Below are 24,055 nucleotides of genomic sequence, written 5' to 3'. Positions count from 1 at the left end.
GAAGAGGGAGACTGGGGAACATGTGGTCGGTGGAGCAGTCAGAACACACACAACATTTATCAATTAAGTTCAGCATTTATATGGATGCGGTTCATGATGCTCCAAAATAATCAGAATAGTAACATCAAAGACCACTGACCACAAATCACCATAACAAATATAAATCATGAAAAAATTTGAAATATTGTGAGAATTATCAAAACATGATACAGAGACATGCAGTGAGCAAATGCTATTGGAAAAATGGTGCAGAAAGACTTGCTCCATGCAGGGTTGCCCCCAAACCTTCAATTTATAGAACACAGTAGCTGTGAAGTGCAATAAAAGCAAAGGACAATAAAATAAGGTGTGCCTGTACAGAAACACTCTATGTCGGGCTAAATAAATTATGAAAAATGCTAAACCAAGCACCACTGTCTACACTTTTATCCTACGAGCATAAGTTTTCAAAATAAAAACCAGTAAGTTCAGGGATCTTTTTCTCTAGCAGAGCTTGGAAGTAAGGTTTCTGACTTCTTTCCTTTTCCTTATGTATTCATAGGACACAACTGAAGTAGATTTTTTTGAAATGACGTATATTTTTAAATGATTGAAGAATTACATTTCACAGAACTTTATCTGACCATCCTTTATGAGCACAGTAGCTTTCTACCACATTCTATAGTTTCTTTTGTCCTTGCCATCTCCCCCACTAGAATTTTGGAGGGCAGGCTCTGGGTCTCAGTCTCCCCTCGTTGTACCAGCTAGTGGAAAACACAATGGCCCCAGGATCAGGGCATCTGAATTTGAGCGCCATTTTTTTTCCAAGTAGTTGTTACCTCTCCCAGGTCTGACAACATCTCTGGGCTTCAAGTTCTTTGTCTCTAAACTGAGAGGATATATATGTTCACATTCGGCTCTGAATATTTCATTATATTAAGTTAAATTTTAGCTCTGGGGCCATCAATGGCCCCTTCTAGCCCTATCAGCAGTATACATCAACTCCAAGAGCAAAGGAAGGCTTTGCCACTGCTATCATTTTTGGAGCCATGTTCTCGAACTTCCTTAAGAGGGAAACAACAGAAGAGACAAAGTAAAATCACAGTGAGATACTGAAGTACAGAGGAAATTCATTGCTAAAGCATAAAGTCTTTCAATCAGTCCAATCTATATTTATTGTTTCAGGACATGTAAAACAGTAATGTATGCCAATACAATATGTCTCTAAAGGATTTTAAGGAGAGTTATGTGTTTGCCAGTTAACTAATGCTGCAATAACATGCAAGTTTAATCATTACTTAAGCATTATAATTACTAAATTCAGTACGACACTAGTCCTGCACTCTCACTCTAAGATTTTATTCTCTGTGAAATATGCCATCTATACATCCGTCCTCTTTTATTGCCCTTACCTCAAGACAGATTTGTTTAACATATGTAAATTCTTAAAGGTATAACAGACTCTTGAATGTGAGGTACATGGTTCTTAGAATTAGCACTTTGCCTTAGAAACTAAAGAAATGTTGCCTATATAAAGATACCTTTAAATAATATTACTGCCAAAGTAGCAAGATGGCATACAAAGCTACTCCAAAAAGTCTCCGGTTGTAAGTTCTGAGATGGAATTAAACCTTAATAACTAGCAAGAATTCAAAAATACCAAAAATAAGTCAAACTTCTGCTTTGGAAAAGATGAAGTAGATGTGTGTTTCCCTATTCCTCCTACAAAGTACCACTAAAAACCATGGACATCATATATAAAACAAATACAAGAAAGCTCTGAAAGGTGGAGAGAAGAGACAGACTGGCCAGGGAACTCAGGACCCAAAGAACAACACAGTGGTGAGTTCCGTGAGCTTTCTACTAACCCCATATATTCCACCTGTGAAGCCGAAGAAGCTGAAAACCTAGAAATGACAATGAGCACAGAGGAAAAAAGAAGCCCTTAAAAAAGCCTGTTCACCTAGCCAAAGGATCAGGAAAGGGGCAGCTTAGTAGGACAGAACACTTTTAGATAAGAACTGTTCTATTCCAGCACGGAAAAAATGTAACTATACCCACATCAACAAAGACTTAGTAGGGAGCCTAAACTTCCATCCTCACAAGCCTGTAGGGAGGCACACTTACCCTGGCTGGGGTGGTGTAAGAGAAGCCTAACTAGAACATCAGAACTTGCACCACTGCCCCATGGTAATGTGGTTATCCCCCACCAGGGTGTCCGTGGAGGCCATGTGCAGAGCAGTAACAATGCACTCTTACCCTTCTCGGTCAGGGAGGTATCACTGGAGGCCTAATGGGGAACCAGTACTCCCACCCTCACCCATCGGTAATGAGGAGCTGACCCCTCAAGTGTCAATAGAGGTCAACTGGGCATCTGGACACCAAGACCCACTTGGCAGTAATGGGGACCGTTGTCCCCACCCCTGACAGAGTGGTGCCAGAAGAAGCTGGCTAAAACAGAAAGTGTCAATAAAACTCCAAATCTCATGACGTGCTTAAAATGTCCAAGTTGACATCCAAAAAAATCACTCATCATACCAACAATCAAAAGGATCTCAAGCTGAATGACAAAATAAATAAATGTCAACATCAAGATGACAGAGATGTTAACATTATGTGACAAAGATTTTAAAGCAGCCATCATAAAAATGCTTTAACAAGTAATTATGAACATGCTCGAAACAAATGAAATAGTCTCAGCAAAGAAATAGAAAGTCACAGCAAAGAAATAGAAGATATAAAGAACCACCAAATGGAACTCTTAAAACTGGAAAAATACAATAACTGAAAATAAAATACTCAGCAGATAGGCTCAGCAGCACAATGAAAGGGGCAGAAGAAAATAATCAGCGAACTCGAAGGCAGAATAATCCTAATTACCCAACCTAAACAAAAGGGAGAGAAAAAATAAACAGAACATCAGGACTTGGGGGACTATAAGATTTAACATTCATGTCATCGGAGTCCAAGGAGAGAAAAATAGGGTGCAGCTGAAAAAGTACTCAAAGGAATAATGGTTGGAAACATCCCAAATTTCAAAAGCCTACAGATTCAAGAGGCTGTGCGAACCCCAAACTAGGTAAATCTGAAAAAATCTAATCTAATATACATCATAGTCATACTTTTGACAAATAAAAATATCCTGAAATCAGAGGGAGACAGAGAAGTGCCACCTTGCCTACAAGGGGAACAATTCACATGACAGATTTTTCATCAGTAAACCTTGGAAGCCATAAGGAAGGGCACACAAGATTTTTTGAACGTGGGAAGAAAGGAACTGTCAACCCAGAATCCAATATCCAGCAAAAATTTCCTTCAGGAATGAGGGAGAAATCAGGCTATTCTCAGATGAAGGAAAACTAAGAATTTGTTGCCAGGAGACCTACTTTAAAAGAAAAGCTAAAGGAAGATGTCTAAACTAAAAGGAAATGATAAAATAAGGAATCTTATAATATCAGGAAGAAAGAAAGAACATGATAAGAAAAATATGGGTAAATACAATAGATTTCTTTCCTTCCTTATTCTCTTGAATTGTCTAAATTGTGTTTATGGAGATGGAATAGTTCTATCTCTTGATCTGGAGGTGGTTACATGCATATATAATGCGATAAAATGGTGTAAAATTATAAACACATTGTACCAATGTCAATTTTTTAGGCTCTGATAAAATACTATAGTTACAATGGGGAAAACAAGGTGAAGGGCACAGGTTTTCTTTCTGTACTATCTTTACTAGTGCCTGAAAATCAGTAATTATTTCAAAATAAAGTTTTTTAAAAGTCTAATTAAAATCAGGTTATTTCCTAAGTAATAGTGAGGCAATTTAAAACAAATCTTATCAGTAAGAGTTAAGGCAAAGTCATTTGAAGTCTGCTGGTTAATTTTTGTCATTTTCTTTAGTTATTTGTCCAAATAATTGACAACAAGTAATTTACCCGACAAAAACGTCCCCTATTCTTTGATAACTATTAAGTTGCTGATGTTGTCACTTAGCTCATTCTTTTGATATTTTTTCTTCTATAGATGTTTGCTTTAAATAAAATAGCTGGAAAAAATTTAAACTAACAGCCAAAATGCTTTTGAAAATCATATTATACTATTTATATAAAATAATAATAGCTAGCATTCATTGACTCTTACAATATTTTAAGTACTGTGCTAAACACTCACATGCATTATTTTATTTAATTCCTTTTTTTAAAAGATTTACTTATTTTAAAGAGAGAGAGTGAGAGAGAGCAGGGAGAGAGGGAGAGAGAGAGGATCTCCAGCAGACTCCCCACTGAATGCAGAGCATGACACACGGGGCTCACCGCACGACCCCAAGATTACGATCAGAGCCGAAATCAAGAGTCACATGTGTAACCCACTGAGCCACCCAGACACCCCTATTTGATTCTTATAAAAATTCCTTGTTTTCTCCATTTGAAACAAGGCAACCATGACTCAATGAAATTAAGTAACTTGCTTTTTTTTTTAAAAGATTTTATTTATTTATTTGACAGAGAGAGAGATAGCAAGAGCAGGAACACAAGCAGGGGGAGCGGGAGAGGGAGAAGCAGGCTTCCTGCCGAGCAGGGAGCCTGATGTGGGACTCGATCCCAGGACCCTGGGATCATGACCTGAGCTGAAGGCAGACGCTTAACGACTGAGCCACCCAGGCGCCCTAAGAAACTTGCTTATTAACACACAAGTAGGAAGTGGCAGTCTAATTTTTTTTTTTAAGATTTTATTTATTTATTTGACAGAAAGAGACACAGCGAGAGAGGGAACACAAGCAGGGGGAGTGGGAGAGGGAGAAGCAGGCTTCCCGCAGAGCAGGGAGGGAGACGGATGCGGGGCTCGATCCCAGGACCCTGGGATCATGACCTGAGCCGAAGGCAGACGCCTAATGACTGAGCCACCCAGGCGCCCCATGGCAGTCTAATTTTAAATCAGGCTTAGAGCTGATACTCCTAACCACTACTATAATTCTTAAGTCCACAGTGATTAAGTACTGTTTTTATGTAATAGACAGCATGTGTGCTGATTTCTATTGAATGATGCCTATTAAATAACACACTGCAAATTATTTTAAGTATTCCAATTAGGATTTCAATCACACTGGGAACTAGAACAAATAAATGTTTTTCAATATATTATAGCTAAGAGATCATGAGAACTGGTTTTAGGTCTTAAAGGCACATTCAATACTGTGACTTCCCTACAATAATAATAAGTCTTATAATAGTGTATGATGCTAAAACTGGTTGTTACAGATTTTCATGTTTTAATCAAGGCATAAAATGTTTATGATGGGCTAAAGGTTACCAAATTTGGGGTGCCTGGGTGACTCAGTTGGTTAAGCGTCTGCCTTCGGCTCAGGTCATGATCCCAGGGTCCTGGGGTTGAGTCCCGCATCAGGCTCCCTGCTCGGTAGGGAGTCTGCTTCTCCCTCTCCCTCTGCCCCTCTCCTCCCCGCCCCCCGCTTGTGCTCTCTGCTCTCTCTCATGTTCTCTTTCTCAAATAAAAAAAATCTTTTTAAAAAATCAAGTTTACCAAATTATCTAACAGAGTGGGGGGTTTGGGGTCAGAGAAAAAATATACTCCTTTAGTTGTTAAAATGCTTTTAATTTTCAAAAGCCAACATACAGTTAACTTTAAATCATGGTGAAATACAAAAATACTATAGACTAGGTATTGATACCTTTAATTGTACAATATCTGAAACAAATACTTTTGGGTAAGCTTCCTAAAAGTGTTTCACAAATATGCTAGGCTCAAATAAACATAACTTAAATGAACCTTCATTTAACTGAGATTTTTCCCTGTAATTCTTAGGAGAAAGATAAATAATACAAACTATTCTAATATAGAACCTCAAAAAATGATTAGGTATTCAAGATATGTTTCTGAAGCTATATACTTAGACACTTTCGAAAGTCTACGTGAAGCCCATCCACAGGTCCCTTCACATCCACACATTTATCACCCTTAAAGAAATACACTCATTCCAGACTATAAAAAATGCTTTTCATTTTTGGATAAAGTTTAACTTAGTGTATATCTCTGACTAGTGTTCCCTCTTGGCTTCTGTTTTGTACCAAAATACAATATTGCATTTTAGTTTTCTAAAGAAAACATTTTTTAAAAAAATGGTTTCCAAATGCTTTGAGAGGGTTCATGCCGCTTCATGTTAATCGGCTGGACTGACAAAACAGCAAGGCCTGGTGTTGCAGCTGCTACCACGTTCTCAGTTACTTCCGGAATTTGTACGGTTTATTGGCGTAACGTGAGAGTTTATACAATTATCTACAGTATGTCATGTCATGACTAATGCATGCACATTATAATAGCACAAGCTTGCAGCTTGGGCTTACTGTTTCCATTAAGAAGAAAGCTGACACGTTAATTATCATAGGAACTCGTGGTGTTTCATGTTTTCACCACTGAGCGAAAACTTTAGAATCCATTAAGTTCATTTTTTTTTTTTACAGATTTTTATTTATTTGACAGAGAGAGACACAGTGAGAGAAGGAACACAAGCAGGGGGAGTGGGAGAGGGAGAAGCAGACTCCCCTCTGAGCGGGGAGCCTGATGCAGGGCTCAATCCCAGGACCCTGGGATCATGACCTGAGCCGAAGGCAGATGCCTAACGACTGAGCCACCCAGGTGCCCCAAGATCATATTTTTTAATCGGCATATTAGACCAAGTGCCAGTTTCATGACCCATTTAGCCTTCAACCCAGTCCACCTACCAGTCAAATAAAACATGCAAAAATCGTTTTCATTATATCAGTCAGTGCCAGTGGTCTCCCTCCGCAGCATGATATTCAAGTCCCTCCATTTTCTGACTCTATTTTCCTCCTTTTTCTCTTATTATTAAATACCATTTAACGGAACAGATCCCAACAGTCACCTGTACATCCCTATATGTGCACTTTTTTTTAAGTGGGGGGAGAAGGAGTGAGAGAATCTTAAGCAGCCTCCACACCCAGCACGGAGCCCTACACAGGACTCGATCTCATGACCCTGAGATCATGACCTGAGCCAAAAATCAAGAGTCAGAGGCTTAACCGACTGAGCCACCCAAGCTCCCCTTACATGTGCACTTTTATTCACACATTCCCTACACCTGGAATATCCTCTCATCTCAAAATCCTTCGCAGCTATCAAGACTCACCTCAAAAACTAAGTCTGTGGTTGAACCTACCTTGACTAGTCCAGGCTTCTCTGTTCCTTGGGCACTTTTTTCTCAATCACCTTTTTCATGTCTGTACATATCATCTATCCAATGACATTGCAAGCTCCTTGAACACAGAGGCCCTTGAGCAAGTGATTTAACTTTTTCCTCTCCATTATATTATATACCTTTTTAAAATCAGTAGGGTTGAATGAAATGATACCTAGGGCTCCTCCTCACTCTAAAATTTTACACATCTGTTTCTTGTATCCCCTATAATGTGTATATTTTAGTCATCTGATAAATATTTCAAACTGTCTGTCTGAGTTTACCAATACCTATTATAAACTTACCCAGTGCTGGCTACTGGAGAATATTCTAAGCATGGCAATTTCCAAATGGCAAAAGAGCTGCCAGCTTAATCAAACAGCCATAATTAGTAAGCCAAATGTTCATTCATTCGTTTTCTCACTCAACAAACATTAGTTAAACATCAGGGCCAGGGGATGCCTGGGTGGCTCAGTGGGTTAAGTGTCTGCCTTCAGCTCAGGTCATGATCCAGGGTCTTGGGATCGAGTCCCACATCGGGCTCTCTGCTCAGTGGGGAGCCTGCTTCTCCCTCGCCCGCTCCCCCTGCTTGTGCACTCACTCGTGCTCTGTCTCTGACAAAAAAATACAATCTTTATAAAACAAAAAAAGCATATCGGGGTCAGGTGTCATAGCAGACAACAAAGAGGTGACTGACTTGGCCCTTGCCCTCAAGGGACTCACAATCCAGTGGGAGACACAGAGAAGTAAAAGCACTCATTATAATAAAGGTTGCTAAAGAAAGGCACAAATGATACTATACAAATATATGAAAGAAACAACTGGCAACAGCTGTGAAGTAGAGGAGGCTCAAGGAAATGTTCCCAAGACGGGTGACAACTAAACCCCTGAAGGACAAAAAGTAGTCATCATTTCAGGAAAAGCAGCAACTACAAAAGTGTGAGGGTAAGAAAACACGGAAAGTTTGCTGAAGTGCAGTTTACAACGCGACGTTAGGAGGGGTGAGAGAGGAGCTAGAGGGACAGGCAGGAGCCAAAATCTGTCATGCAGATGAGTTTGGATTCTAATCCTGAAGCAACTGAGTACCCAATATTATGAAAATAGTATCTCCAGATAAGTCCTAAAATTGTACATCAGAAACCGTGTACGGCAGAGACTTTGAGTTGTCCCCCAGTATCTTTTCTTCCTTTCTAAGAAAGTAATCATCATTTTAACTGGACACATGGCTACGTAGTTAAGGACCACATTTTCCAGCCTCCCTTATAGCTAGGTGTCACCATATGACTAAGGTCTGGCCAGTGGGATATGTGAGCAACCGATGTACACGTCTGTTAAGTTAGATCCTTAAATGGAAGGAGTGTCTTATCTCCTGCCCCTTCTGCCATCCCTTTGGTTAGAATAAGAATGTGATAGTGAGGGGCGCCTGGGTGGCTCAGTTGGGTAAGCATCTGCCTTCGGCTCGGGTCATGATTCCAGGGTCCTGGGATCGAGCCCCGCGTCAGGCTCCCTGCTCGGCGGGAAGTCTGCTTCTCCCTCTCCCTCTGCCATTCCCCGCTCTTGTGCGCTCTCTCTCAAGTAAATAAATAAAATCTTAAAAAAAAAAAAAAAGAATGTGATAGTGAGTTAGAGCAGCCAGCTCAAATCACAACATGGAGGATGCTTTTTGAGGACAACAGAACGAGAAGAACGAGCCTGTGTACCTAATAATTGAGGAGCTGCCATCCAACCCTGATGTGGGAAAGAGCAAGCTTGTTTAAGGCACTCTATTTGGGGGCCTCTGTTACAGCAGATAACGTCTATCTACATGAATATACAGTGGAATTTAAAACTGGATCTGAAGGATTCAAGAACTGCTCATACCTACAATAACACCAGACAATAGAAAAGGAGTTCTAAAGATAAATACATAATAGACAGAGAGATAAGGAGTTCTAGAATTCACATCTTTCAAGTTTAGTGAGCATGTATAGGTTATCAGAATGTCATTATGTTTCTTAAATTCCACATACGAGTGAGATCATATGATAATTGTCTTTCTCTGACTTATTTCAGTTGGCATAATACCCTCTTTCGCTTAGCATAATACCCTCAAAACAGAGGATTATAGGGGAAGAGAGGAAAAACTAAAACATGACAAAATCAGAGAGGGAAACAAGCCATAGGGACTCTTAATCATAAGAAACAAACTGAGGGTTGCTGGAGGGGAGGGGGAGAGGGGGATGGGGTAACTGGGTGATGGGCATTAAGGAGGGCACGTGATATAATGAACGCTGAGTATTATATAAGACTGATGAATCACTGACCTCAACCTCTGAAACCAATAATATATTATATGTTAATTAATTGAATTTAAAATAAAAAAAGAATGTCATTATGTTAAAACAATGCTAAGTAGTAAACATGAATAGAAGACAAAAATGGGTTGTCAACACGAATTACTTGCATAATGTGGTTAGGACAGTACAGCAATGGGCTCATGTTAATTCATGGTCCTAAAATTATTATTCCAGTATTCAAAATCAGTTTTCTAAACTGACAGAAAAGTTTCCATTAACAAAGATAACACAGGAAAGGAAGTAAGAGATCTACACCTAAATTTACCAGTACCCATGCCCCTCAAACTAAGGAAATTGATCTTTAAGGTTCTCAAACTAGTTAAGTAAAAGTGAATAAGTATAATAAGTCTTCAGGAATCTCAGGTTGCCCTCTCCTACCATTCCTAACACAACAACCTACACACAGGAGCCCAAGAAGCCCTTTGGAGATACCCCACTATGGCCAAGCCTAGACTGCCAGCATCCCATGCTGCCTTCTATGGTTGATATCCACCCCTCTCCAACCCCACCATATTGAAAATTACTGTCATGGTCAGGTTCTTAGTATCTTTCAATAATTACATATCAAGTAAACTATTCCATGTTAATGAATAAAGTTTAGAGAAGACAGCACCAGGGCTTTCTGTAAACCTATTTTGATCTGGTACAGCAAAAGTACCTAACCTTCATTTGGTTGGACTATTTTTTAAAAAGTAGTTCTGCTGGGGAACGCCTGGGTGGCTCAGTCGGTTAAGTGTCTGCCTTCAGCTCAGGTCATGATCCCGGGGTCTGGGATTGATCTCTGCTTCCAGCTCCCTGCTCAGCGGGGAGTGTGCTTTTCCTTCTCTCTCTGCCCCTCCCCACTCTCATTCTCGTTCTCTCTCTCTCAAATAAATCAATTAAAAAAACCTTTAAAAAGAAAAAAAGTGGTTCTGGTGGGGCACCTGGGTGGCTAAGTTGGTTACATCTGACTCCTGATTTCAGCTCAGGTCATGATCTCAGGGTCGTGAGATCGAGCCCTGCATCAGGCTCCACGCTGGCAAGGGAGTTTGCTCAAGATTCTCTCTCTCCCTCGCCCTCTGCCCCTCTGCACTCCCTCTGAAAAAAAAAAGAAAGAAAGAAAGAAAGAAAGAAAAGAAAAACAGTGGTTCTATTAACTAAAACTCAAAACCCAAACTAACAAAAATCTTCAGAAGCCACAGGTGTAACCAACTAGTGGAAATGTCCAACAAATCGTTAAGACTTCAGTACGTATGGAAGTAACATTTTTCACACAGGCAGGACCACTAGGTGCCTGTCATGTCATCCTATGGCATGGAAATTACCTATTCCTATACAAGTCCCTTGGCAGATTGTATTTCCACTAACTGTGTTTCTCCGGTTGAAAATTAAACGATGATGGTCACAACTGTGAGCTTATTATCTCCATTAAGTTACTGGAAAGGGATACAGGGAACAACCAAGAAAGTACTTTGGACTCATAAGAATTAAACCAGGGTTTATAACTAAGGGCAGCACTTCAGCTTGATGGAGCCAGAAACCAACTTTCCTTTTCCTCCTTCCAGTTATGACTCCAAACACAGAATGCCAAGGGAGACTCACTAGGCCTTCTAAGGTCTTTTTGCAGCATTTTAGAAGAACAAAGAAAATGAACAGGATACTGCAACTGCCTCTGGGAAGAAAAGTAGGATTTTGCCTTGTGTTCACCACTGCATCCCCAGGACATGGGTGAGAAGGTGCTCACTAATTTTTCTTGAATGAATGTACATGAAATAACTCATTTCCTCTCATCAAAGAGCATTGCCCTATACAGGAGGGCTAATTAAAGCCAGTGAGTCTCCTTTATATGCAGAAAAAGCAGATTCAACTTTAAAACAGGTAGATGGACCTAACCCACATACAGTCACTCAGAGACACTCTAAATGATTAAGGAGTCTACACCATTTTTGGCACTAAATTAAGCAGAAAAATCAAAGTACTGTGAAGTTTCTGAGTATACTGTAATGGGTTCATTTTTTAATATCAGTGAATGATATCTCAAGTCATAGGAAACTGATTACTCACATCACTCTAAATCCTCTTTTCTAAATGGGTGATACTTTCTCGTTGTCACAATGGTCCTCTTAAACCAGACCAGTTTGGCTTGTCTTAAATCAGCAGGTTCCTGACCGCTTTCCATATCAAAATGGCTTAATAAACAAAATTAGCAATGATAAAAGCAGCATCAAAATACAGACACCAAAACTCCTAAATCAAGCTTTTTTTTTTTTTTTTTACTCCACAGCATCTCATATCCTAACTCCAGGTGATGTGAACTATTAATCTCTATGATAAAGATGTGCTTCCACCTAATTAACATAAAGGTATACTTAGTTTTCTTCCTCCAGGGACAGCAGTGCCACCTTGTCGACTTCCATCCTACCTACTAGCTGCGAGATCGTGACACCATCACCACACATGATGAACAGAGAATCCATTTAAGCAAATAAAATATATACTCAGGGAAGATGGCAGAACAGGAGGGTCCTGGGCTCACCTCCCTCCCACAGACACACTGAGGCTGCAACTACATCAAATGCAACATGCTCTGAAAATGACCTAAAGACTAGCAGAACAGCTCCTCCCCAGCTGGGAATATAAAGAAAAAGATCATTGAAAAGAGTAGGAAGGAGGGGGGCGGGGGCGCCTGGCTGGCTCAGTCAGTTAACCGTCTGCCTTCGGCTCAGGTCATGATCCCAGAGTCCTGGGATCGAGCCCCGCGTCGGGCTCCCTGCTCCGCGGGAAGCCTGCTTCTCCCTCTGCCTCTGCCTGCCACTCTGCCTACTTGTGCTCTATCTCTCTGTCAAATAAATAAATAAAATCTTTTAAAAAATTATTTTAATTTTTTAAAAGATTTTATTTTTAAGTAATCTAAGTAATCTCTACACCCAACCTGGGGCTTGAACTTACAACCCTGAGGTGAAGATTCACACACTACACCAATTGAGCCAGGCAGGGGCCCCCAATAATTACTTTAAATGTAAATGGAATAAATGCTATAATCAAGGGCGCCTGGGTGGCTCAGTCGTTGAGCGTCTGCCTTCGGCTCAGGTCATGATCCCAGGGTCCTGGGATCGAGTCCCACATCGGGCTCCCCGCTCTGCGGGAAGCCTGCTTCTCCCTCTCCCACTCCCCCTGCTTGTGTTCCTGCTCTCGCTATGTCTCTCTCTGTCAAGAAAATAAATAAAATCTTTAAAAAAAAAAAAAAAAAAAAATGCTATAATCAAAAGACAAAGGGTGACTGATGGATAAAAAAACAATACCCATCTATATACTGCCTGGAAGAGACACAATTCAGACATAAAAACACATACAGACTGAAAGTGAAGAGGATGAAGAAAAATATTCCATGCAAATGGAACAAAAAACAAGCTGAGGTAGCAATACTTAGATTAGACAAAATACACTTGAAAACAAAGACTGTAACAAGAGACAAAGGAGGGAATTACATAATGATAAAAGGATCAATCGAACAAGGAGATATAACAGTTGTAAATATATATGCACCCAACATAAGAGCATTGAAATATGTAAAGCACATATTAACAGACATAAGAGGTGAAAATAACAGTAATACTATAACAGTAGGGGACTTAACACTCCACTTACATCAATGGATGATAATCCAGACAGAAAATCACTAAGGGAACAGTGGCAGTGAGTGACACATTAGACCAGATGGATTTAACAGATATATACAGAACATTACATCCAAAAACGGCAAAATACACAATCTTTTCAAATGGACATGGAACATTCTCCAAGATAGATGACATGTTAGCCAACAAAACAAGCCTTAATAAATTTTAAAAGATTAAAATCATATCCAGCATTTTTTCTAACAATGGTATGAAAGTAGATGTAAATTACAAGAAAAAAAACCTGGAAAAAAAACACAAAGATGTGGAGGCTAAACAACATGCTACTCAAACAACCAATGGTCAACCAAAAAAATCAAAGAGGAAAACAGAAAATACCTGGAGACAAATGAAAATGGAAATACAATGGTTCAAACTCTTTGAGACACAGCAAAAAAATTTCTAAGAAGGAAGTTTATAATGATACAGGCCTATATCTCAAGAAACAAGAAAAAATCTCAGATAAACTATATAACCTTATACCTAAAGGAACGAGAAAATGGAGAAGAAACAAGGCCCAAAGTGAAGAGAAGGAAGTAAATAAAGATCAGAACAGAAATAAATGTAATACAGACTAAAAGCACAAGTGAAAAGATCAGTAAAACTAAGAGCTTCGACCTTGAAAAGACAAGCAAAATTGATAAATCCATAGCCAGACTCATCAAGAAAGAAAAGGGGACTACTCAAAGTAAGTAAAATCAGAAATGAAAGTGGGGCACCTAGGTGGCTCAGTCAGTTAAGCATCTGCCTTCAGCTCAGTCATGATCCCAGGGTCCTGGGATTGAGCCCCACATCGGGCGAGCAGGGAGCCTGCTTCTCCCTCTCCCACGCCCCCTGATTGTGCTCTCTCTTGCTCACTCTCTCTCTCTCAAATAAATAAATAAAATCTTTAAAAAAATCAGAAATGAAAGAGAAGTTACAACTGATACCACAGAAACACAAAGGATTATGAGACTACTACAAAAAAATTATACACCAACAAACTGGAGAAACTAGAAGAAATGGATAAAGTCCTAGAAACATACATCCCCCAAGACTAAATCAGGAAAAAATAGAAAATCTGAATAGACCAATTAATAATAAACAAACTGAATCAGTAACAAAAAAAGAAAAAAAAAGCCCCCAACAAATAAAAATCCGGGACTAGATGGCTTCATAGGTGAATTCTACCAAACATTTAAAGACTAGTTAATAGCTATCCTTCTCAAACAATTCCAGAAAACAGAAGAGGAAGGAATGCTTCCAAATTCATTCTATGAGGCCAGCATTACCCTGATACCAAAACCAGACAAAGAAACTACAAAAAAAAATAAAATTACAGACCAATGTTCCTGATGAACATAGATTTAAAAAACTTCAACAAATTTTAATCAACCAAATTAAACAATACATTAAAAGCATCATTCACCACAAGTGGGATTTATTTCAGGGATGCAAGGATGGTTCAATATCTATAAATCAATGTGATATAGCACATTAACAAAATGAAATATACAAATCATATGATCATCTCAATAGATGCAGAAAAAGCATTTGAAAAATTCAATATTCATTCAAGATAAAAACGCAACAACATGCGTTTAGAGTGAACATATCTCAACTTAAAAAAGGCCATATATGACAAACCAGGAGATAAGATCATACTCAATGGTGAAAAGCTCAAAGCTTTTCCTCTGCAGTCAGGAAAAAACAGGGAATTCTACTCTTGCCACCTTTATTCAACATAGTACTGGAAGTCCTGGCTGCAGCAATCAGACAAGAAAAAAAAAGTAACCAAAGTGGTAAGAAAGAAGGAAAATTGTCACTATTTGCAGATGACAGGATACTATATATAGAAAACCATAAAGACTCCACCAAAATCTATTAAACCTAATAAGTGAATTCAGTAAAGTTGCAGGATACAAAATTAATATACAGAAATCTGCTGCAGGAGTGCTTGGGGGGCTCAGCTGGTTAAGCGTCTGCCTCCAGCTCAGGTCATGATTCCAGGGTCCTGGGATCGAGCCCCACATCGGGCTCCCTGCTCAGCGGGGAGCCTGCTTCTCCCTCTCTCCCCACCCCCGCTCGTGCTCTCTCTCCCTATCTCTCTCTCTCTCAAGTAAATAAAATCTTAAAAAAAAAAAAAAGAAAGAAAGAAATCCGCTGCATTTCTATACACTAATAATGAACTAGTAGATAGAGAAATTAAGAAAACCATCCCAGGACGCCTGGGTGGCTCAGTTGGTTAAGCGTCTGCCTTCAGCTCAGGTCATGATCCCAGGGTTCTGGGATCGAGTCCCACATCGGGCTCCCTAGGAGCCTGCTTCTCCCTCTGCCTCTGCCTGTCTCTCTCTGTCTCTCATGAATAAATACATAAAATCTTAAAAAAAAAAAAAAGAAAAGAAAACCATCCCATTTACAATTGCATCCAAAAAAATAATACCTAGGGATAAATTTAATCAAGGAGGTGACAGGTGTGTACTCTGAAAACTATAAGACACTGATGAAAGAAACTGAAGACTACACAAATAAATGGAAAGATACACCATGGTCATGGATTGGAAGAATACTGTTAAAATATCCATATTACCCAAAGCAATCTATAGATTCAATGCAATCCTTATCAAAATACCAATAGTAATTTTCACAGAACTCAAATAACCCTAAAATTTGAATGGAACCACAAAAGACCTTGAATAGCCAGGGAAATCTTAAGAAAAAGAACAAAATTGGAGGTATCAAAATAAAAATCTTCTGCAAAGCAAACAATCAACAAAACTAAAAGGCAATGTACAGAATGGGAGAAGATATTTGCAAATGACATCTGTGATAAAGGGTTAGTATCCAAAATATATAAATAAAACTCAACACCCAAAAAATGAATAATCCAAGTAAAAATGGGCAGAAGACATGAATAGACATTTTTCCAAAGAAGATATACAGATGGTCAACAGACACATCAAAAGATGTTCGACATCACTGATCATCAGGGAAATGCAAACCAAAACTACAATGAGATATCACCTCACACCAGTATGGAGGTTCCTCAGAAAATTAAAAATATATCTACCCTATAATGCAGTAATTGCACTACTAGTTATTTACCCAAAAAATACAAAAATACTAATTCAAAGGGGTACATGGACCCCGATGTTTATAGCAGCATTATCTACAATAGCCAAATTATGGAAACAGCCCAAGTGTCCACTGACTGATGAATGGATAAAGAAGATATGGTGTATATATATATATATATATATATACATAGAATATATATATAGATATATAGATAGATATAGATATAGATATAATGGAATATTACTCAGCCATAAAAAAGAATGAAATCTTTCCACTTGTAACATGGATAGAGCTAGAGTGTATTATGCTAAGCAAAATAAGTCATCCAGAGAAAGACAAATACCATATAATTTCACTCATATGTGGAATTTAGGAAATGAAACAGATGAGCAAAGGGAAAAAAGAGAGTGGCAAACCAAGAAACAGACTCTTAATTATAGAGAACAGTGTAGGGATTACCGGGGGGAGGGGGCTGGGGGGATGGGGGAAGTAGGTGATGGGGATTAAAGAGCACACTTGTGATGAGCACCAGGTATTGTATGGAAGTGTTGAATCATTACATTTTACACTTGAAAGTAATACTACACTGCATGTTACCTAACTGAAATTTAAATAAAAACTTAAAAAAAAGAACAAAGCTGGAGGTATCACAATCCCAGATTTCAAACAGTTATACAAAACTACAGTAATCAAAACAGAATGGTACTGACACACAAAAAAGGCATAGGACTGATATAAGAGAATAAAGAGCCCAGGAATAACCAACTCATGCTTATAAGGTCAATTAAGACAAAGGAGGCAAGCATATACAATCAAAGAAAGACAGCTGCTTCAATAAATGGTGTTGGGAAAACTGAACAGCTACATGCAAAAGAATGAAACTAGACCCTTCTTCTGCCATGTACAACAAATTCAAAATGGACTAAAGACCTAAATGTAAGACCTGAAACCATAAATCTCCTAAACAAAAACATAGGTAGCAAACTTTTTTTTTTTTTTAAGATTTTACTTATTTATTTGAGAGAGAGAGAGAGGGAGAGAGCATGAGTAGGGGGAGGGACAGAGGGAGAGAGACGAAGACTCCCCACTGAGCACAGAGCTGACACGGGGCAATCCCAGGACCCTGAGATCACGACCTGAGCCGAAGTCAGATGCTTAACTGACTGAGCCACCCCAGCACCCTGGTAGCAAATTCTTGGACATTAGTTTTAGCACTGTTTTTCTGGATCAGTCTCTTCAGGCAAAGAAAACAAAAGAAAAATAAACTACTGGAACTACATCAAACTAAAAAACTTTTGAACAATGAAGGAAACCATCAACAAAACGAAAAGGCAATGTACTGAATGGGTAAAGATATTTGCAAATGGTACATCCAATAAGGGGTTAATATCCAAAATACATAAAGAACTCCTACAACCCACACCAAAAAGAGATATAATCTGACTAAAAACAGAGGACCTGAATCGACTTTTTTCCAAAGACATACAGATGATCAACAGACACATGAAAAGATGCTCAACATCAGTATCACCAGGGAAATGCAAATCAAAACTACAATGAGATATCACCTGACACCAGTCAGAATGACTGGTATCAAAAAGACAAGAAACAATAAAGGGAACCCTGGTGCACTGTTGTACAAATGCAAACTGGTGCAGCCAGTGTGGAAAACAGTATGGAGCTTCCTCAAAAAATTAAAAATAGAAGCACCATACAATCCAGTAATTCTACCTCAGGGTATTGAACCAAAAAAACCAATACACTAATTCAAAAAGATATAGGCACCTCTATGTTTACTGCAGTATTGTTCACAATAGCCAAGATATGGAAGCAACCTAAATATCCACTGATAGATGAATGCATAAGGATGATGTGGAGTGTGTGTGTGTGTGTGTGTGTGTGTGCGTGTTGGAATATTACTCAGCCATAAAGTGAATGAAATCTTGCCATTTGTGACAACATGGATGGACCTAGAAAGTGTTAAGTGAAGTAAGTCAGAGAAAGACCAATACCATATAATTTCACTTATATGTGGAATCTAAAAAACCAAAGCAAACAAACAAAAACGGAAACAGACTCACAAATACGGAGAACAATCTGGTGGTTGCCAAAGGACGGGGTTTGGGGGGATGGGCAAAATAGGTGAAGAGAATTAAAAGGTACAAACTTCCATTTATCAATAAGCCACAGGGAGGAAAAGTACAGCATAGGGGATATAATCAATGGTATTGTAATAACTCTGTATGGTGACAGATGGTAACTACACTTATCTTGGTGAGCATTTCTTAATGTATATAATTGTTAAATCACTATGTTGTACACCTGAAACTAATATTATATTGTATGTCAACTATAGTTCAGTTTAAATATATAAAAATATAAATTATATATATATATATTCATTCACACACACACACACTTAACATTTACAGCAAATCATTTTGAGTGAATCAAGCCGCTTTAACTTCAAATGAAACTACTTTGGCCCCTGAAAAGAAACTCCATTCAAGAATATAATAAGCATTAAAAAACTACTGAGGAAGCATAAAATAACATTACAAAATCATTCTGAAAGAAAAAGGAGGTGAAATTAGAAGTAGGAAGAGACCAATCCAAGATTAACTCACTTAAAAAGATAGCTACAGTCTTCAAGACATCTAATTTTGTCCAAAGATTAGTTTTATTTTTATTTTTTAAAGGCTTATTTATTTATTTGAGAGACAGAAAGAAGAGAGAGAGAGCAGGAGCGGGAGGTGAAAGAGGGAGATGGAGAGAGAATCCCAAGCAGATTCTGCGCTCAGTGCACAGCCCGGCATGGGGCTCGATCTCATGACCCTGAGATCATGACCCGAGCCGAAACCAAGAGTCAGACGCTTAACCGACTGCACCACCCAGGTGGCCCCCCCAAGATTATTTTTAATAATAAAAAGTAAATAGCCACTCTTTAGCTGGAAAGTTAACATTGACTATAACTTATCACTCTCATGGATAACTGGGAATAGCCTGCCTTCCCTGCACCACACACAGATACCTGGTTTGGTAACTCCCACTAGACAGAAACGTTCTTGACTGTAACAACAGACTATATTTTAGTGAAGTGTGAGTAGCTGAAAGATCTTCAGTTTTCTTTTTTAAGTTCCAGTTATTTCACAATACCTGTACACAATATCACGGAATATATTTTATGGGACATTTTCCAAAACACACCATCCCAATACTATATCCTGGCCAAAAACAAGTGTTACTTTTATCTCCACCATCTATCCATTACTAACCTATGTCAGGCATAATCTTTAGAAATACTTAAAAATGCCAGTATGTACGCATAAAATTTCTCAGGTGTCTCTGGCTCTGGCGCACTACAGAAGCAGGTCTAGACAAGGAGCGAGCCATTCACGGTAGGGAGTTTAGCAGTTTTGTTTTTATTTTTTATTATTTTTTGAGCAGTTTGGTTTTTAAATAGAGCCTGGCTTAGTTATGTAGTACGAATATCCATATGCTTGTGATAAGTACACAATGAGCAAATCTATACCATCAATATGGATACAGAATTCAAAATCAGATAAATATATAATCCTTTCAAAGACGAGTCAATGACTGAAATGAAATGAAAAGAAGGCGCTCTGCAGCAAGTTAGAGCTACACTGCAAAGAACGGTGCGGGAGCTCTGAACATTTTGCTAGAAAAACAGTAGGACCAACAGACACATTACTTCCATGCCCTCGTGGTTACATTTGTTTCAAAACACCTATTCCTCTTTTTGGGGTGATGAAAGTGTTCTAAAACTGATTGTGGTAATGGTTACCCAACTCTGCGAAGACACTAAAAACCACTGAATTGTACACTTTAAATGGGTCAATTGTAGGGTAGCTGAATTAGAGTTCTATAAAGTTGCTACATATTTTTAAAAACGTATTTGTGGAGCCATACAGTGTACACAAAAACAGAGCTATGATTGGCTGTCAATATAAAGGATTCTCAATTTGATTTACCCTTGCAATTTGTTTTCCAGTTCAAAATGAACACACACACACGCACACACACACACAACCCTGTGCGTACACATGCAACATACATGCACACAGCTTTGGGCATTACAATATTCAGAATACATTCCTTGCTTTTCAAAAGTACCTTATTCAAAATAGCTTGCCAACTTTAACACCCTACCCTGATCCTTCCTATTTATCCAGAACACTTTCTAGCAAGCCTTGTTTAGCTATCATGCTCTTATATAACATCCCCTGTCAGAGACAGAATAAAAAGGAAGCATTGTGGTTAAAAAACACAGACTCTAAAACTAGGCTGCATAGATTTTAATGCTAGCTCTTCTACTCATTAGGTGTGCAACCTTGGGAAGTTATCTAACTTCTCTGTGCCTCAGTTTTCTCATCTGTAAAATGGGGATAATAAGGTCACTACCTCATAGCATTGTTATAGGGTTTAAATTGTGTTCATGCATATAAAGGATTTTACAATGGTGCCATACTCACGGTGGGTGCTATGATAACTTAGTAATTACTGACTGGTTATTAATATTAGTATTGGCTGGGACACCTGGGTGGCTCAGTCGGTTAAGCATCTGCTTTCGGCTCATGTCATGATCCCAGGTCCTGGGATCGAGTCCTGCATCAGGCTCCTAGCTCAGCGGTGAGTCTGCTTCTCCTTCTGCCTCTCCCCCTGCTTGTGCTCTCTCTCTTTCTCTCTCTCTCTCTGATAAATAAATGAAATCTTTCAAAAAAAAAATATTAGTATTGACTGATACCAGGTTGCTTCATGTTCTTTCTTGCCCCTGCTAGACTGCAGGATATTTCAGGGCAGTGGATATATTTTCTTCCTCCGAGTAGAATGCTTTACATATAATTATTAACAAATGCTTGATCATGAATGTTTAAATAAAACACCTCTATGATGCCAAAAGTGCTTAGAAAATTTTCTAATAAACCCAAAATTCACTTTGCTAAATGCCAAATTGCGCATTCTCCACTGCTGAAATTCTGCTTTCACCCTGTCAACTGAAAGACAAGATACATGAAAAATCTAGGGTGCCTAGGTGGCGCAGTCGGTTGGGCCTCTGACTCTTGGCTTCAGCTCAGGTTGTGATCTCAGGGTCCTGAGATCGAGCCCCACGTCAGGCTTCCCACTCAGCGCAGAGTCTTCTTGGGACTCTCTCTGCCTCTGCCCCTCCCTGCCTGCGCTCTCTCTTTCTCTCTCTCTCTCTCAAAATAAATAAGTAAATCTTTAAGGAAAAAAAAAAGAAAGAAACATGAAAGAATCCTTTGGGTAACAAGTCTTTTACATTATTATTGAAAAAGCACTTCGTTAAAAACCAAGGGCCCTACATTCTGCTCCTAGGTCCATCTCGGGCAATGTGACCTTCTGCAAGTCATTCAACCTCATTGTGCATACTCCACTGAAGTAAAGAAAATAAGAATAATTAACCATGCTTCAAAAGAAAGTTGTTCTGTAAGTAAATGGCATTATCCTTAACATTTGAGCTTATTACCTAAGGACAGAATAAGTCTAATTTTTCTAAAGATACTTAAATGTTGTCTTTCCATGTTCAAATATGAAGCTGATCATGATGACTATCAATGCAGGTAACACTGCTAATACATAATATATCTCATTAGTATGGTGAGCTAGGCTTTTCAAGTACTTGAATGTACATTATCCTAATAACCATCACAAAATATACAGTGAATATACAGTTACTTGAGCAATGTGTCTCCTGGTTCGTTCCCTTCTGTATACCAATGGCATTCCATAACCAAGTCAGCTACCCAAGGATCAACTGTCTCATCATCTGTCTGACACTGGAACCGAAGAACACTGGAACAGGGGAATGCAGGAACACTACCTTCATGCACTTCCAACCCAAAAGGTTACACCAGCCCTAAACCACCGGAAGCTACTCTCAATAATCTACTTAGACTTATCCATTCATTTATCAAAACTGCTACTGAACTTTTATTATCTCTAAGGTTTTATTTGATTTGTTGCCAGAGTAACTATAACAAAAGCTTAAGATAACCATCACAACTCAAAATCTATAGAAGACATTATTCACACAGAATTACTCCTCCTCCCAGCGGATTAACGGTTTTAAATATTTCAATATTTTCTTCTGTGAGGACCTCAAATCTGGAATAGAGATAAATCAAGAAAATATATGACCTCTTTGAGCATCAGAACAACAAAAAATTTTCATTTCAAAGTCAACATTGTTTATTGTATACATTTTCCTGCGTCTCCCTTTCCCTTCGAAATGAAGATTAAACTTTTAAATCCTATTAAGCTAAACACTATCATATTTAAATATATATTGGGTCAATCATATTAAAAAATTGACAGTTTCCTTGCATTCAATGTGATACCATCTTTGAATAAGTAATAAACCAAGCACTTATCATAAACTTTCTTGTCTGCCAGAAAACTACTGTTACTTCTAAGCATTCAGTTCACTATTTAAGAGATAATGTGTTCAAAAAAATATCATTCCCACTGGGATTAAGGCAATATAAAGGAAAGACACAATTTTCCCTTACATTTCTGGTTCATATATAAGTGGCAAAGCTCCCATAGTATGCCACAAGTTTTAGCTAGTTAAGCCATTAAATCTATTAAGAGTCAATAATATGAATATCTACCATGTAGCTGGAATTATGCTTAGACTTTATATGCATTAGTTCATATAACCCTTAAAACCACCAGATGAGACTGTTTACAGAGGAGGCAAACAAGGCTCAGAGAGGTGAAGGGAATTGCCCAAAACCACACTGGCAACAAGAGGCAGAGTTGGAATTTGAACCCAAGCCTGTGAGTCCAGGGCCCAAGATCTTTTTTTTTTTTGACAGAGAAAGACAGCAAGAGAAGGAACACAAGCAGGGGGAGTGGGAAAGGGAGAAGCAGGCTTCCCGAGGAGCAGGGAGCCCGATGCGGGGCTCGATCCCAGGACCCTGGGATCATGACCTGAGCCGAAGGCAGACACTTAACAACTGAGCCACCCAGGCGCCCCTCCAGGGCCCAAGATCTTAGCCACTGATTTCTACTGCCTTCCCACTGAGAAATATTCAACAGTAGAACAAAAAACAGTGCTGACATGAAGTTCTTTAGAAAAGTCTGGCCATTTTCATAAAACGGAACCAAGAAGCAAAACTCTACAAGTCTATTATCCCCTTTTACTGAAAAGACTGTAAAATGTAAAAGCACTTGACACACAGAATATAATGACCATCCCTTAATCGCCCCTCTATACCCATGTCCTGATGAGCCCTGGGCAGTAACACAACAATACAACAATGGCAGGCCCTGTGAACTGTGTCTGGAGTGGGGCGACAACAATGAAAGTGGGACAGCAATAATCAAAATCAGTTGAGAGATTTAGCGTTTGACTTAACTCCTTTTCTTCACTTGCCTTTCTCTTCTTCATCTTCCTCATTCAGAGCAAATCAAATCATTGGCTTGGTAACAGGCATTCCTCCAATGCACTGCTCACCCCTTTTCAAAACCGTCTAAAACTCTAGAAAGCTTTTGTCACCCTCAAAGCGCACGAACCTTGACAACTTTCCTCTACTATTAACACATTTTGGTAGCCGGCAATTAACAAAGCAATCTGTAGCCTGTATGTGTTAGAAATGAAAGCAGCTTTAAAGTTAGCAGGAGTTAACTTCAATCGGTGAGAGAGGCAAGTGCTCATGGGATGGGACAATGCTGTGACCCCATCAATTGTGTTGCTTTAAGTTCATGGTCATTGTGTTCTAACAGCCTGTCTTCTGAAGACCAGTCCCTTGGCAGGCCCTTCACTATCAATCTTA

General features: G+C 38.9%; 1 protein-coding gene across 4 annotated transcripts in view; it reads right to left on the bottom strand.

Annotated features, from left to right (window-relative positions):
- Window positions 1–24,055, bottom strand: part of KLHL13 (kelch like family member 13) — a 203,983-nt gene that overhangs the window by 172,460 nt on the left and 7,468 nt on the right. The window lies entirely within an intron of this gene.

This window comes from Halichoerus grypus, chromosome X (genome assembly GCF_964656455.1).
Source record: "Halichoerus grypus chromosome X, mHalGry1.hap1.1, whole genome shotgun sequence".
Classification (NCBI taxonomy): domain Eukaryota; kingdom Metazoa; phylum Chordata; class Mammalia; order Carnivora; family Phocidae; genus Halichoerus; species Halichoerus grypus.
The sequence above is the reverse complement of the archived record's forward strand: the minus strand, read 5'-3'. Positions and strand labels throughout refer to the sequence as shown.